The sequence below is a fragment of the Drosophila takahashii genome, chromosome 2L (assembly GCF_030179915.1).
Source record: "Drosophila takahashii strain IR98-3 E-12201 chromosome 2L, DtakHiC1v2, whole genome shotgun sequence".
Lineage (NCBI taxonomy): Eukaryota > Metazoa > Arthropoda > Insecta > Diptera > Drosophilidae > Drosophila > Drosophila takahashii.
Window position 1 is genome coordinate 21834549 of NC_091678.1, and position 14315 is coordinate 21848863.

General features: G+C 36.8%; 1 protein-coding gene and 1 long non-coding RNA gene across 4 annotated transcripts in view; one reads left to right on the top strand and one right to left on the bottom strand.

Annotated features, from left to right (window-relative positions):
• The window catches only part of LOC108067638 (uncharacterized), a 136255-nt gene that overhangs the window by 113954 nt on the left and 7986 nt on the right, over positions 1 to 14315 (top strand). The gene's annotated exons all lie outside the window — the stretch shown is intronic.
• Positions 10707 to 11502, bottom strand: LOC138912022 (uncharacterized). The gene is made up of 3 exons (XR_011417655.1): positions 11339 to 11502; positions 10954 to 11268; positions 10707 to 10894 (listed from the first exon to the last, which is right to left on the bottom strand). It is a non-coding gene; the product is annotated as an uncharacterized lncRNA (long non-coding RNA).

The following is a 14315-nucleotide window of genomic DNA, read 5'->3' on the forward strand; positions in this document are numbered from 1 at the left end:
GTTGCCATGGCTGGGGCTAAATTTTCTGCCAGACAAATAAACCAATTAGCTTTTTGGAAATTTATCTTTACGAGCTATTAATACAAAGACCAGCGCGTGGCCAAACATATTGCAGGCAAGGTTGGAGGGGACGAAATTTAGTTTTAGTTAATTAAAAAGTCAGTGGCAATTAATTTAGGGGCTCTGCCCGAAAATTTATGGCGCGCACATAAAGTTATGAAAGTGAATCAAAGTGGATTGGCGAAATTGGAATTTTTATAGAGGGAAAGTTAGGGGAAACTTTAGTGGGATAGCTGAACCACTATAGTTAAATTACAATTTAATATAAGACAAAATTATGCCTTTTTTCACAAATGTGTAAGTTAAAAAATGAATAATTTTTTAATATTAACTTTTATTTTCTTATCACAGATAAATTAAAATTAAATACCCTTAAATTCATAGCCGTAGGAATATAATTTCTCTTTCGGGTTTGGTATTTAATTTTTTTTGTTGAGTGTGAAAAAGTTTACAGCTTTCTGATTCTGAGTTGATTGATTAGTTTTTGAGTTGAAGAAATGTTTACAGTTCCTGTGTGCGAATAGATACATTGATCAGGTTTTCTGGTTGGTCACTCTTTAACTTGGCCAAGTAAATCACAGTTTTAATGGCTGCCAGCGGGTGTGCGAGTGTGTGTTATTGTCCTAAACATCCTGAGTTGTTAGCACACATGTTTACAATAAACCCGGCCAGTCAACTTGAGTGCCAACAAACCAAATGGCAGCTGCAAAGTCCAGACATGACAAGCTCATGTGCCTTTGTGTGAGTGTGTGTGTATGTGTGCGTGTGCAGGACAATGAACATTAAGCAAATGCAACACATACACACTTTCTGGCCATATGCATGCATATAGCTTTATATTCCGAGTCAAAGTCAGTCACTTAGGCGGCCAGGAGCGACCATTTCAATTTGTCAGTCATCAGCAGGACCAAGTGCACTATCGTTGTCTGCGTTTGCATCCATGTGAGTGTCGGTATGTGTGTGTGGACCCCAACTATTTGTATTGTGTGCCTGTCAAAGTCGTCGTGTTAACATTAATTAAATCTATAGCCTGACATGCACAATACTGCACTTCCCATTGGCCATTGTCTTTTGGCCAACGCATTGAATTATTGGTTTTGATTCGACATTTTTCATTAACAAGGGAATTCCTGGGCTAATTAAATATTGAACAGCACATTAAGTAAACACGCATTTATGTGCTTTTGTTTTAAATGCAAATTGTTACGCTGAAAAGTATGCTAGGCCCCCGAAGGGGAAAATAATCTCTCACAAGTGTTTTATTATTCACATAATTGTTTTCCGTTTTCACCCACAAGTGTCGATTTTGTTGTGTACACTCATAGAAATTTTTACCCTAAATCGCCCTAAAAAACTGACTTTTCGCCCGTGGATTTAGAAAATCGCCCATAAATCGTATCCGCTGGCGATTCGCCCGTGTATTTAGAAAAATTTTCTAAAAAATCCCGATGGAAATTTGGTTTAATTTAGGGTGATTTTTCTTGAAATAAGAAATATTTTCCTGTTTTTAGGGTGATTTGCCCTAATTTTAAGGTGTATTTTTCTAAAATTAAGGGCGAATTTTCTGATTTTATAGGCAAATGCCCTAAAAAATTAGACAAATTAAAAAAAATCGTGTTTGAGCATGCTTAACTGAATTTGGGAAGCATGTTTTTTTTTTAATCGTCTATATTCTGGGACTGCTGCTTTAATTAAACAACACCGGCGGAGGACACCGTTTCATATTATTGTATTGGTGTGTAGCTTATATGGGAGCTGCGTTAAGAGGGGGGCCCGATCTATACAACACAGCCGTTAGAACTGAAAAATCATGTTTGTAAACGAATTAGGGAAATAAATATGAGGAGAAAAAACAACTTACTTTTTTTGGTCGTTGCGAGAATCGAACCCACGACCTCTCGGTTTAGAGTCTAACGTCCTACCGCTGCACCACAGACCCATCGCGCAAGACAACGAACAAACTCTGCAGACATCTTATTTTCTTGAGGTCTACGTTATATTTTGACTAAAGGCAACTATATATATATATATTTTTTCCTGACGATTGTGACAATTAGTCCCGTTTTCTTGCCAGCAAACACAAAGATGCTTTTAACTCAGAACTCCCATACGTTTTAAAGGTTTAAAGACTACTTTAATTTAAAATTCGGACGAAAAAATGTCCTTAGTATTATAACGTTTACAAAAAAAAAAAATAAATAAAAATCAAGTTGAATCACACAGGGTTCGAACCCACAACCCCACGACCTTAGTCCTCATATAGCAAAGTTGAAAGCGCAAGTGATTAGACCGCTGGGCTACCGAATTTCACACTTTTGGAGTGATTTTTAAGGCGAATCGCCCTTGTATTTAGACAAATTTTAGAAAAAAAATTAGGGCAATTCGCCGTTGGATTTAGAAAAGGTCAAATCGAAGCAAATCGAAAAAATCGCCCTAATTATTAGAAAAATAGAAAAATTAACCCTAAAAATATTTTTTTATGGTCACCTGCCTTGAATTTATGGCAAAATTGTCGTGAAAATAGAAAATTTTTCTCAGTTCAAGGGCGAAAATTTTTTTAGGGCAATTTTCTAAAATGTAGAAAATTATTTTTATGAGTGTACATTTAAATGAAGTGAGCTGATTTGGCTCGAGGGGTGTTCATTTATGATTTTGTTTAAAATAGCTTAGAATATTAACTATAATACGAAAATAAATAATACGGAAATACGATTTTATAAGTGTTCCTGTCCCACAATCAAATTAAAGAAATATTTTAAATTGCTTTTTGTATTATAATACAACAAAAATCTTCTAGCATAAAAATGTTCTATACTATAAGTAACTGGAAATTACTTACCTGATAGTTTAATTCAAATTTTGTGCTAAAAATTCTTTTCTGATTTCTGTTATAAAATAGTCTAGCATAAAATACCTTATCTATTAATTAAATTCAAGTTTTGTGGTATAATAGATTTAAATAGACTTTAAATAGTCTTTTATTTATTTTTAAGGCCCCTATCATAGGGGCCCTTTAAAAGTAAAGGCTTCGTTGTATATTTATTATATCAAGTTTTTTTCCTGGTCAATTGAAGCATTTTGTTGCACTCATAAAAGTCGCCAAGAGCTGGGCTTTTTCGAAATTAATTGAAAGCGGGTCGGAGCGATGAAAAATTAAGCCCTAGGCCGTAAGTAGAAGCACAAAAGGCATTTGTTTAATTATTTAAATTTAATTTCATGTCTCTTCAAATTAGTGCCACTCATTTTCACCCCGAGCACGTGAAAAGTGTGTAAAGGCCCACTCCTTTTTTTCCCACATTTTCTGCATACATACATATGTGAAAGGGTAGAGGCCAACACTTTTTAACTCATTTCCATTACGTGCCCGACCCGTGGGCCGACTTTGCTCCGGCTTCTCTTCCTTTTACCTGGCGTAAATAAATGGCAAAATGTTTTTGCATTATGCTGCCAACATATTATTATTATTCTTATTATAAACTCGTTTCGTTGGCATGGCGGTCGCATGCGTGACTGAGTGCCGAGAAGTGTGTGCATACAGGTGTGTAATGGGCATCACTGCAATTGCACTGCAGGTGAGGGAAGCAAAGCAAACACACGTAGACGGAGCGTAATTGAATTAGCCGTACAACGAGGCCAGAGTCATGGCAGCAGAGCGGGCCAGAAATGCCTCAAACAATGGCTAATAATGCCATCTGCAATTGCCTGGCGACAGGAAAACTTAAAGTGGATGCTGCGGAAATTGCGAACAACTTTGGGGAGTTGATGGCGAAACAAATAGAGGGAAATTCTCTAGCATTTTCTTAGACATTTAGCAAAAGATGGCGCTCTATGGGGGATCGACAAACAATAATTATTTTTTAGAATCCTTGAAAGGTTTAAAGGAAAACTAAAGCTTTAGAAAGACATTGAAATTTAAAAATATGTTAGAAAAATTAAGTTGCTTATCATTATAAATAAATAAATAATTTTGTTGAAGAATATTTATAATCATTTTATACTTGCATATTTATTAATATATTTTGTTTATTGATTTACTATTTAATTTTGAAAAAGTTCTAAGAATACTTCAACATTTTTTCCCAAAAAGGTCAATTAAAGTGCATTTTCGATTAGCCATTAAAACCACAACAGAATTCCTCCATTAATCAATCAATACTTTAGGTTTTGTCAACTGGGCCAGCAATTAAAATACTTCAAGCAAATAAATCATTTTTAATTCAATGTTTAATATTCCCAATTTAAAACCAAATTACGTAATTCTTTTCATTTTATATTTATTTCACATTTCTGGTTGAACGAATTGATTGGCGATTTGTAATTTATTCATTACATTCAACCAAATAATTGCAAATCAACGAATATAATCAAATATTTATTGATTTGGCTAATGGCATATGCCATATCCAGCATCAATAATAACAATGGCACCAGCATACGTGAACAGCTAGTTAGTAATTATGTAAGCCGCATAAAATATTTTAGTGATAGCAAAGTAATGTGAGATATTCCTAAATTGCTTTCGTAAACCAGAGTACACACTTTAATTATTATTTATTGTTTTATTATTGAATCTTTCTAAATTTAAAATGCAATTGAACTAGCAATTCATATAATTCGATAACTTTTTAAAGGAGTCTATAACCCAACCTATTTAAAAGACATTTTTTCAAGTATAGCTTAATAGTTTCCCATATTGTTCCTTGCATTAATGGTTGATGGTAGTCTATCCACCTACACACTAAGCTCTAACATTATTTAATTAAATATTAAACTATAATTCGATTATTTTACACGTAAAGTTTTCAAGTTGTCGGGGCGTTTGCAAAAATTGTTAATGACATTTAAGTAGACAAAGAGTTAAGGGCGGAGGGCGGGGCATTTCAGGACAACTTTTTCATGCTCTGGCCAAACTTTTTTGCGGCTTAGTGTTTGCATGTGCGTTGTAGAATGCACAAAAGCGTAATTAAATACATAATGAACAAGAGCCGAACAAAATATAAACAGCGGGCTGAGTTTTGAGTCGGGCTGAGTTCGTTGCATATCAAATGTGTCTCATATGGGTGGGTTATGCAACATACGAGTATGGTTGGGGCTCAAAAAAAGCTCTACCAAATTTGTTCAACAACCGAGCAGCGGAAGCTCATTATGAGTGGAACAACAAAAGCAGTGGCTGTTCATTTTGTTTATGCTCTTGTGGAAATGCATCCGAAATTTGTACTTTGTACTGCTCGAAATTAACTGCGAAACAAAAGACTTTTGTTTGGTGTCAAAAGAAGTGTTGACTGCAGTTGCCTCGTAGGCGTTTAATTAAATGCAACTCGAGCTGTTTGGAGTGCACATAAAATAATGTGTCGGGATTTAATTTAACGTTTTTCCCCTGATTAGATTTAAAAATCACTGAACCAATTTCGACCTTCCGTAGTTAATGGCCAGAACATCAACTGAAAATATGGTTTAGCTGTGTGACTCAGCTGAGAAATCTCCACTTATCACACTGCCCACAAATCCTGGCCCCCGTGTCAGTTTCTGCTATCCATCATCATCAACCAGCTGGCCAGCTGGATGAATATTTAAGCCAGGATCCCAAGGAGCTGGGAGATTCGGCTGGCCCTCTTAATTAAAATTACAAAGCTCAGGCCACAAGGCAGCTGCTGTCAGAAGGCGAGCTGTGCTCCAAATTGCAAACATGCCAGTAGCACTTATTGTTATTGCTGCATTTTGGCTACGGATATGGGAAAACACTTTTCGAATTTAATTGAAAATTATTGTATTTGTATTTGGGCCGAAATACACTGGCCCAGCATCGATTACTAAACAGTTGGCCCAACAATGGGTCCCCAGACAATCGTTGTTTCATGTTAATCAAATCAAAGGTCTCGACTCTGGGCTTCAAGTAATAAGCTGAAATTGTATTAAATTATGTTTACCCAATGGCACTGAAAATGCATCATTGTTGTTCCATTATTGTTTGTTATCATTGGGTGCAGAGGGAAGCTATCAGCATATTGAACATTTCTTGGACTTGAACGAAATGCGAGTATCAAGAACTTATCAGACCAAATTAACACGAGGATATGAAAACAACAGTTTAGAGTTCTAATGGAGCTCAGAGCGGAAGGTAAACTTTGGGCAAGGAAATTTGATTTGTTCTGCAAAAGGAGAAGCCAATTAAAATATTTTAATATGATTTCTAGCATGGTTTCGAAACTGGAATCATAAAGTATGGAATTTCAATTTTTAAAGCACAGTTGTTGCAATTTTAAAATTATACATTTTGATAAAGATCGGTTTAAGCTCTAAAGTATTGGTAAATAAAACTTTCCATTTGAACTGTAGAGGTCGCTTAAAGCGTATTTCAAAATGCAAAGCTAGTTGGCCATTGGATGAAATATACAAGTGCATAAAGAATTACCACATCAAATGCTTAAATGAAATTCAAAAAATATGCAAGAGACGAGTTCTCTTTGCAGACCCTTGCCACAATCGGGTCTCCGCACTCCCGTGGAAGGGGGTTTCCCACGCCTCCACAACCTGATTTTACTCTAATGGGAATTACGAACCGCGACTAAAAACGTCAAAGGTGAAGCAACAGCGAGTTTGCGGGAAAAATGTAAATGAAACATATCGTGGATCAAAAACCAACTGTGAAAAACCAGATGGAATAGCTCCGCACACGCATACAAAATACACATATATACATATATGCACGCAGACATAAGCAAACACACGTATGCATAAATTTCACGCACAACTGAATTACGATGCGAATGATGACGAGGCTGCCTTGAATGTATGTAATGTAATATGTTCCGCGATGGATACGGAAATCTGCACAAAGGAGCGTTCAAAAACAACGGAGAGTGTGTGAGAGATAGAGAGTGGGATCGATGTAATCACTGAAAAAAATATCATTATAATATATTGATACAGAAAGTTATTTCCATGGTCCCTAATACTATTGTAAAGTAAATTAAACTTATGAGTTTCAAAAAATATTTATTATTATACACATTTTTAAATGAGTTTTAAAATGAATGTTTAAATTCATTTAACTTTTAATATCTTAATTAATGTCTTAGTGCAATAAGTATTTCTACTCATTTTAAATAAATAAATAAGACAGTGATGTGGAAATAATTTAACAAAATTGATTTAATTTTAAGAATTTAGTTTCTTTGCGAGATTTTGTTTCAATTTCTCTTATGTTTCTGTCGGTGTTTTTAGAGATTCGGTTGGGTTAGACAGTTAAATAGACAGGGCTGACAGGTTGGTTGGGGCGTGCAAAAATTCAGCTACGCCATCATTAATCTTTATTTGCGCCCCACCTCAGTTTCCCCACCCCTCTCGCCATCAAAAACCGGGCGCGTGAATAATTTAGCTACCTAATAATAAATCATTGCAGCCTGTGCATTAGTTGACTGTCTCTTAGCTCTATCTGTCTCGCTCTATCACACCCACACACACACATACAGGACCGGAAGTGCAGAGTTACATGCTTAAATGCTTATCAAATTTTATGCGTCGTCCCTTTGTGTCTGTGTGACTCTCGTCCTGTCAGGGACTCCGCTCCACCACTAATGAGCATTAATTAATTGCCGAGTTGGCAAGGGGGGCGGACCAGGATGTGCCACGCCTACCTTAAAGGTCTAGCTGAGCGGGAAACATTTTTGTCGGCTTTTAGGCGCTTTTATTTTGGTGAAAAGTTAAATATAACTTATATGTAATTTTATCTGCTGTTTTTTGTTTTTGCGAGCATAATGAACTCAAATGGAAAGGCAAAAAAATGATTACCTGGGAAATATCCCCTTTCTTTTTGGCCAAGAGACAATTATACTTATTTTAGCTTCACGAACTTTAAATTCATTAAAAGAAATTTAAAATTAAATTTAATTCAAGCCTTTTGGTTGGTTGCCTCTCAAGTTTTAATACATTTTCATAAAAATCTCAAGTATTTATTAAATTGTTTAAATAACGTATTCGATGGACTTCATGCCACATTGTACCAAACATTCAACATTAATAAAATTGTTTATTGAAAGATTTCGGTGTTTGTTTTATCATTTCTTTTATTTTTGACGCCGGCACATTTCATCTTTTTAAAAGGAATTTGAGACAATAAAAACAATTTGCAGAATTTCGTATGCAACATAATTTGATTACTTTGGCAAATAAAGCACGATGAAGCAAGCTGACAAAAATGTTCGGAAAGTGTGGGCTAGGTGAATAGGAATTTTAATTAAACCAGGCACACACATCTGCACGTATAAAAGACAACAAATTATTGCCTCAAAATTCTGGCACTGTCCACTGAATAACTGGAAGACTAAATGGATGGGTGGGAATGCTATAAAATATGGTAAAATATTTGGGCATCTATTTGCAACTTAGTTTGCGGTTTTCGTAGAATGCAATAAAATATTTAAATGCACAATCAATAAACTGTGTGTCCGCTCCCCAAAGAAATTCAGCTTTGCAGTTATTTTGTCGAAATGGCATTTCTTTTTCCTCAGTTTTTTGTGTTGCTCAAAATGATATTTCGAACAGGGCCTTGCGGTTGATGGCAGTGTCAAATGTACAAATATTTTCAATTAAAAATGTTTCTCGCTTTCGTCCAACGATGTGATATCCCTTGTGTCAATTTAATTGTTGTCCAGCCCAGGTAGGCTTGAACTTTCCTGGCCTATGCAAATTGTTGCATAATCGAGTGCATTTCCAATTTGAAATTCTCTACAATATCCTGCTCGAAATGTGAGAAATATTTCTGGGGAACAATCGCTGGTATGGGCATTTTTGGCCATTTGACATTTCGTTGTAGTTCATTAAACTGCAAGTTTGGGGAAAACAATTTGTAAATTATTCTCGGCACTGTAATCTGTCAAATAATCTTCAATTTCGCATTGCTGGACCCGCCCTTTTAATTCGTATTTATATCACAAACACTTTTTGTGCGTTGGCTTGGAAATTCTCAACAAGCCAAAGGCGACCAAATACCATGGAGGGGAGTATACCTGGGATTTAAATGCTATTTACACAGCTTTCATCCGGCCAATAACATGCGCTCAAATCTCGGAGTCGGAGCGAAAGGATCGGAGTGGTGGGAATAGGAAGCCCCACAGGAGGAGCCGAGTCCCGAAATAGTGTTGACCCTTTTGCCATTGTCTGGGCACGTATGAAAGGGCTAAAAATGTGACACTCCGGGAATGGGAAATGGGGAATGGGCAGCTCGGGCTTAGGTGTCTCTCCCTAGGTTTCCACCTCGAAGCCAGCCAACAGGCCCATTTCAGCCCACTCCCAGCCCAATCCGGCAATTCCAAAGCTGGCCGAGATTCAACTGGAAATTGTGCACACCTGTCGACAGACAAAGATGAAAATAATACAGCTATGGGACAACAAATAGGAATTTTAAAAAGGAAGTGCTTGGAAAAAAAATTAAAATTTTTTCAAAACTAATTAAATTTTTAAAAAATTATAAAACATTTTAAACTAAACTAATTAATTTCCCATGCAATTTATAGATTGATGGATTGTATTTTACAACATTAATAATTTAATTTTATCTTCAATTGTATTTACAATCATTGATAAAAAATCGAAAAATAATAAAACCTTTACAAAATTTGAAAACTATCTAAAAATGTTTATTTAATTATTAAATATTAAGTCTAATATTTAAAGTAAATGTCATTTACCAACGTTAAAAGAATGATAAAGCGTTAAAAGAATGATAAAGCATTCATATTATATTTAAAATTTAATACCATTTTTATTTTAATCATGATATTTATATTAAATTTGATGTACCTATCTGAGTATGCCTCTAGTTTTTCGTCCTTATCTGTAGAGGGGCTGTGGGAATAGTCGAGCGGAGTGGGGAATATTTCTTCCGCCAGCCCCTCGACAATTCCCGGTTGAGGCTCAGGCAACGTTATTACCTTGACACATGTGTAACGGCTTTGTCTTTTTTTCCGTTCTTCTACCATCCTTCCTCGCCCTTTTTTTTTTCTTGTGCCGAATTCAACTGTAACAACAACTGCAAAAGCGGCTTTTGTTTGGCCCGTCGACAGACTGAGCAACTTTAACCCCTCACCTGCATCCTCTCACCCTTTGACCCCTCCGCGTTGTTAACACTGCGATGGGCCTAGCGTGTTGCTAATGCATGTTGAGTCGAGCTTAAGACACAATTTCAGTCTGCTGGAAAAGATTTGTGCGCCCCCTTTGATGTGAGCCCAAAAAAAGGCGGCCTAGAGCAGCCGAAATCCATTTAGCAATTTCCTCATTTTCAATCAGCTGGGCGACGAATCCCCGGTTGGGGCGCCGGCAATCTCTTTCGGGTCGAAATGATTAAGTATGCTGCGTGGTATACCCTGGAGATGTCAAAAGTGTGACAATTTCGTGCGGGTAAATATGGGAACAAATTCGGTGGAGCCATAGTGTGGTATAAATAAAAAAGTTGTTAGTACTTTTTGTAATTTAATTTATTAAATTGATATATACAATTTTTTCTAGTTCGTTTTGTTAGTCATCTAGACGGGTTCTCATAAGTTGAAATTGAAATAATATAACAATCACCAAGGAAGCCTTAAAATTGAAACACAAATCCACTCAAACCAAAAAGCCTTGTATTGATTTTGGTTACTTCTGCATCGTTTAATATTCATTGGGATTTAAAATACTTTTGTTACTTTTCCAGTTCAATAATCGCTCACATAAATCGCATTTGGCTGTTATTAAAGTCCCAGTTACCTATTCCATTCAAACTGCAGAGTCTAAGCGATTTGATGGCTTTTATAAAAAACAAGAATCTGAACCGACTTTATAGTCGCCCACTCGCAAGCTTAAACGGAAAATAGATGAAATTGATTTCCACATTGGCAATTTTCTAAGCGGACTCACGTTTGCACCTGACAACTGCAACCGGCTGACCTCTCAACTCCCGACCCCCAAGTAAATGTTTCGACCAAACATTTTGTCATCCATCTTGGGCCAAGATCCCAAACAGCCACGTCGCTGTCTATTAGTTTCTTTTGCTCCTGCTCCTGCTCCCAATTTTCCCTGCGGGTTCAGACGTCGCCATCAACAGGAGCATCCATTTCCCAGTCTCAATCTTGGCCAACTGCAGCTACTGGATTTTTCTTTTTCGCTGCAGCACGTTTAGCCAGCTTCCTTTTTTTTGCTCGACTTTTGCTCGCTTGCAACAAATTGTGTGCCCTGCTTTTGGGAAAAAGAGTGGAGAAAGGTGGGTATTCACTAACGACACTTTATAAAATATTCAACTTGCCTGCCAGAGTCGGCTGCTAGTTGAATGTGTTGCTGCTGTCTTGGCAGCTAAAAGTTTTTAATGAATTTTTTAGCAAGCTAATCGAAGTCAATGTTAGTTGAAAAATGCATTAAATAACGTGGCACGAGTGTTCAACGCGTCGTATGCGCAATGTCGCCAGCCAAATGCTGGCATATCTGTAACAGCGTAAGGAGAGTGTTTCTGGTTTTTATTTTTCATTTGCTTTAAAAGTCTGAGCTGCCACTTTTGACTTTTTAATGTCAGCTCTCGCAGAAGGTCAGACAGTCGGAAAAGTGGGAGGTGGAAGGGCTAACCAGCCGCATCAAGAGTTTTCATGTTTTTTGCCCGTGCAGAAGAGAGGATATAACATGCTTATCAAATTTGCATTGCAAATTTGGAATTTTCCGCTTGCTGGATATGTGGAAAAAGGGGCAAAATGAAGGGCTCGGTTAAAGGGCAGAGTTGGCCGAATAATAAGATAAATATTTTATTGTAAGTGCAACTCAACTGCAGAGGAATATTTTTGTTGAGGGTTTTTACCCTCTGAACCGAATGGATGTTTATCAGAAAAATCAAACCCACCTTATCTGCTGAAAAAATATGTTTAAAAATGAGGTACTTCTCCTACTAAGGACTTTAAAGTTAAATTAAAAAAATACAAATTAATGGTATTAAAATATACGCCGAGTTTTAACGTGAAATCCATCGTAAAAAAAAAATGTTAGCCTGCAACTGAATGCGAAAACTCATTTAAAACCTCTGCTGAACTCCTAATTAACTTTCTCTACTTGGGTTGGGTTCTTGTGGCATTACCAAAATATTTATCCAATTAATTTCTACCCTGGTTGCCAAGCAATTTATTGCAACATTTTCATTACGCTCTTCGCATATTTTCACTACCTTGGTGTTTGCTTTGGCTCATCGCATCTTCTATATCTCATTTTCCCTGCTTATCTTAGCCGGATTCGTTGCCTTTCCCTTTCGAGCACCTTGCTATGTGCACCTGTAGCCCCTGGCTGTTTTTCCAGTTGCAGTTTTCCCCAGTACTTTCCACGCTCTTTGATTGCTCGCTACCATTCTCTTCACTCCTCACTCCTCGCCTCCAAAGTAAGCGCCTCAATTATAGACTCAGACAGAAAGATAGACAGCCATACCGGGAAATGCGAGCCAAACGCAACTGACGAAAGAGGCGAGCATTTTTCTGCTATTTCAGGCGTGGTGAAACTCGTGAAAAGTGAAGAAAATGTGGGGCTAGAGGAGCTCATAAGTAGGGATCTAAGTATCCCGAAGCAAGCTTGGCTGTGTGACCTGCAACTGAGCTTTGGGTAAACAGTGTGCTTCACTGCAGTTTGGCATTTGATTGTTAATCATTGCCAATATTCCTGCGGGGATCAAAGATTACAAGATTGAAGGATAGGGAATTGGCACGTAAGACTTAACATTGGATTTTAAGACATGGTTCCGTGAATTAATTTAACTTAAGATTTCTGTTCTTTACTTAAATTTTCCTGAGCTTCATTGAAATATGTGAATTTTTTAAGCTTACTCTTAATTATTTTCAAAAGAAAAACCTATTCCTTTTTTAGAAATAAATAGATAATAAATTATTAAAGGACATTTCCATATATCTTTACCAACTTTTAATGGTTTTAGTGTTTTTATTTTCAATTTGCAAATAACGAGTTCAATGTCAGCACAAAGTTGTTTGGCATTTTACAAAAATTATTAGCCAAAATAATGAGACTCCACGCCCAGAAAGCAGCGGCAAGTCCACACTTTATTGCCGAGGGTTTGGCTTTTCAGCCTTTTTCCTTATTCTCCTCGAATTTTCCGACCCCTGACAACCACAGCCAGCAATGACCTAATAAATCCGTTTTATGTCTTGGTCCTGGCGCCGCCTTCATTCGACGACTCCAATCGCTTGGACGGAAATGCCAGCGGCGTCTGTTTGTGGTAAGCCCTTCAGACAGGGCCTCCATTTGCCCATCCTTATTTCACTTCACTCAGCTGAAACACTGCAAAAAATTTCCTTATAAATTGTAAACTAACTATTGTATACTATAACTAAAACCTAAGCCACATTCACCAGTGAAATTAGTGTACAGATAATTATAAATATCAAAAATAGATACTAGTAAAGTAAAGTCAGCATGCTAAGTTTAAAGTAAGCTTTAAACTTAAAATTTACATCAATGTTTAAAATTACTTAAATTTAAATTAGAATAAGTCATAATTTCTAGTTCTAAAAACGCTCTTAACTTTATATTCCTCCATGTACTACGTGCCATTTCAATTCATATTCAAATTCAAATTGTAGGCGTGGCACCGCCATTTATTGTCTGCGCCATTAGCTGCACTAATGATCCATTCAGCGGGAGCCAAAACAGTGTGGGGGGTGGAAAAGAGGGTACGCAGGGGGCAAAAGAAAAATCCGAAAGGGAAAAGGAAAACCCTAAGGCGGCCATATTTAAATAAGAGCCGGGATGCAGACTCCCACACACAAATAAACCCGTGCCCAAGTGAATGCCAACACAGACAGACACATCGGCATTGTCAATATGCTTAATGGATTTTCAAATATTTAAACAACCCCGAGAACCCAAGACGATGGCGGTTTTCCCCGTCCTCGTCCCAATACCCATCCCCATTTCCATTCCCATCCATGAATGCATTTGAACACATTTACGCATTCAAACATATAAATCAAATGTTATGGGTGCCGGGCTAATGGAATTACAAATTGGTATTTTCTTCTATTTGCCATGCATAAGCGATAATTGATAATTGATAACTGGGTCAGGAAAATCCGCATAATGCAGATGAAAGGAGGAATACATAAAAGTTTCCTCAAATAGTTATAAAGCTGTTAAAATGGAGATTTTTTAGCTGCATGAGAGTTTCTTCATTTAAAACTATACCTATAAAAATAAGATTTTAAAATTGAAAATTCAGGGAACTAACTACAAGAATCTTAAGT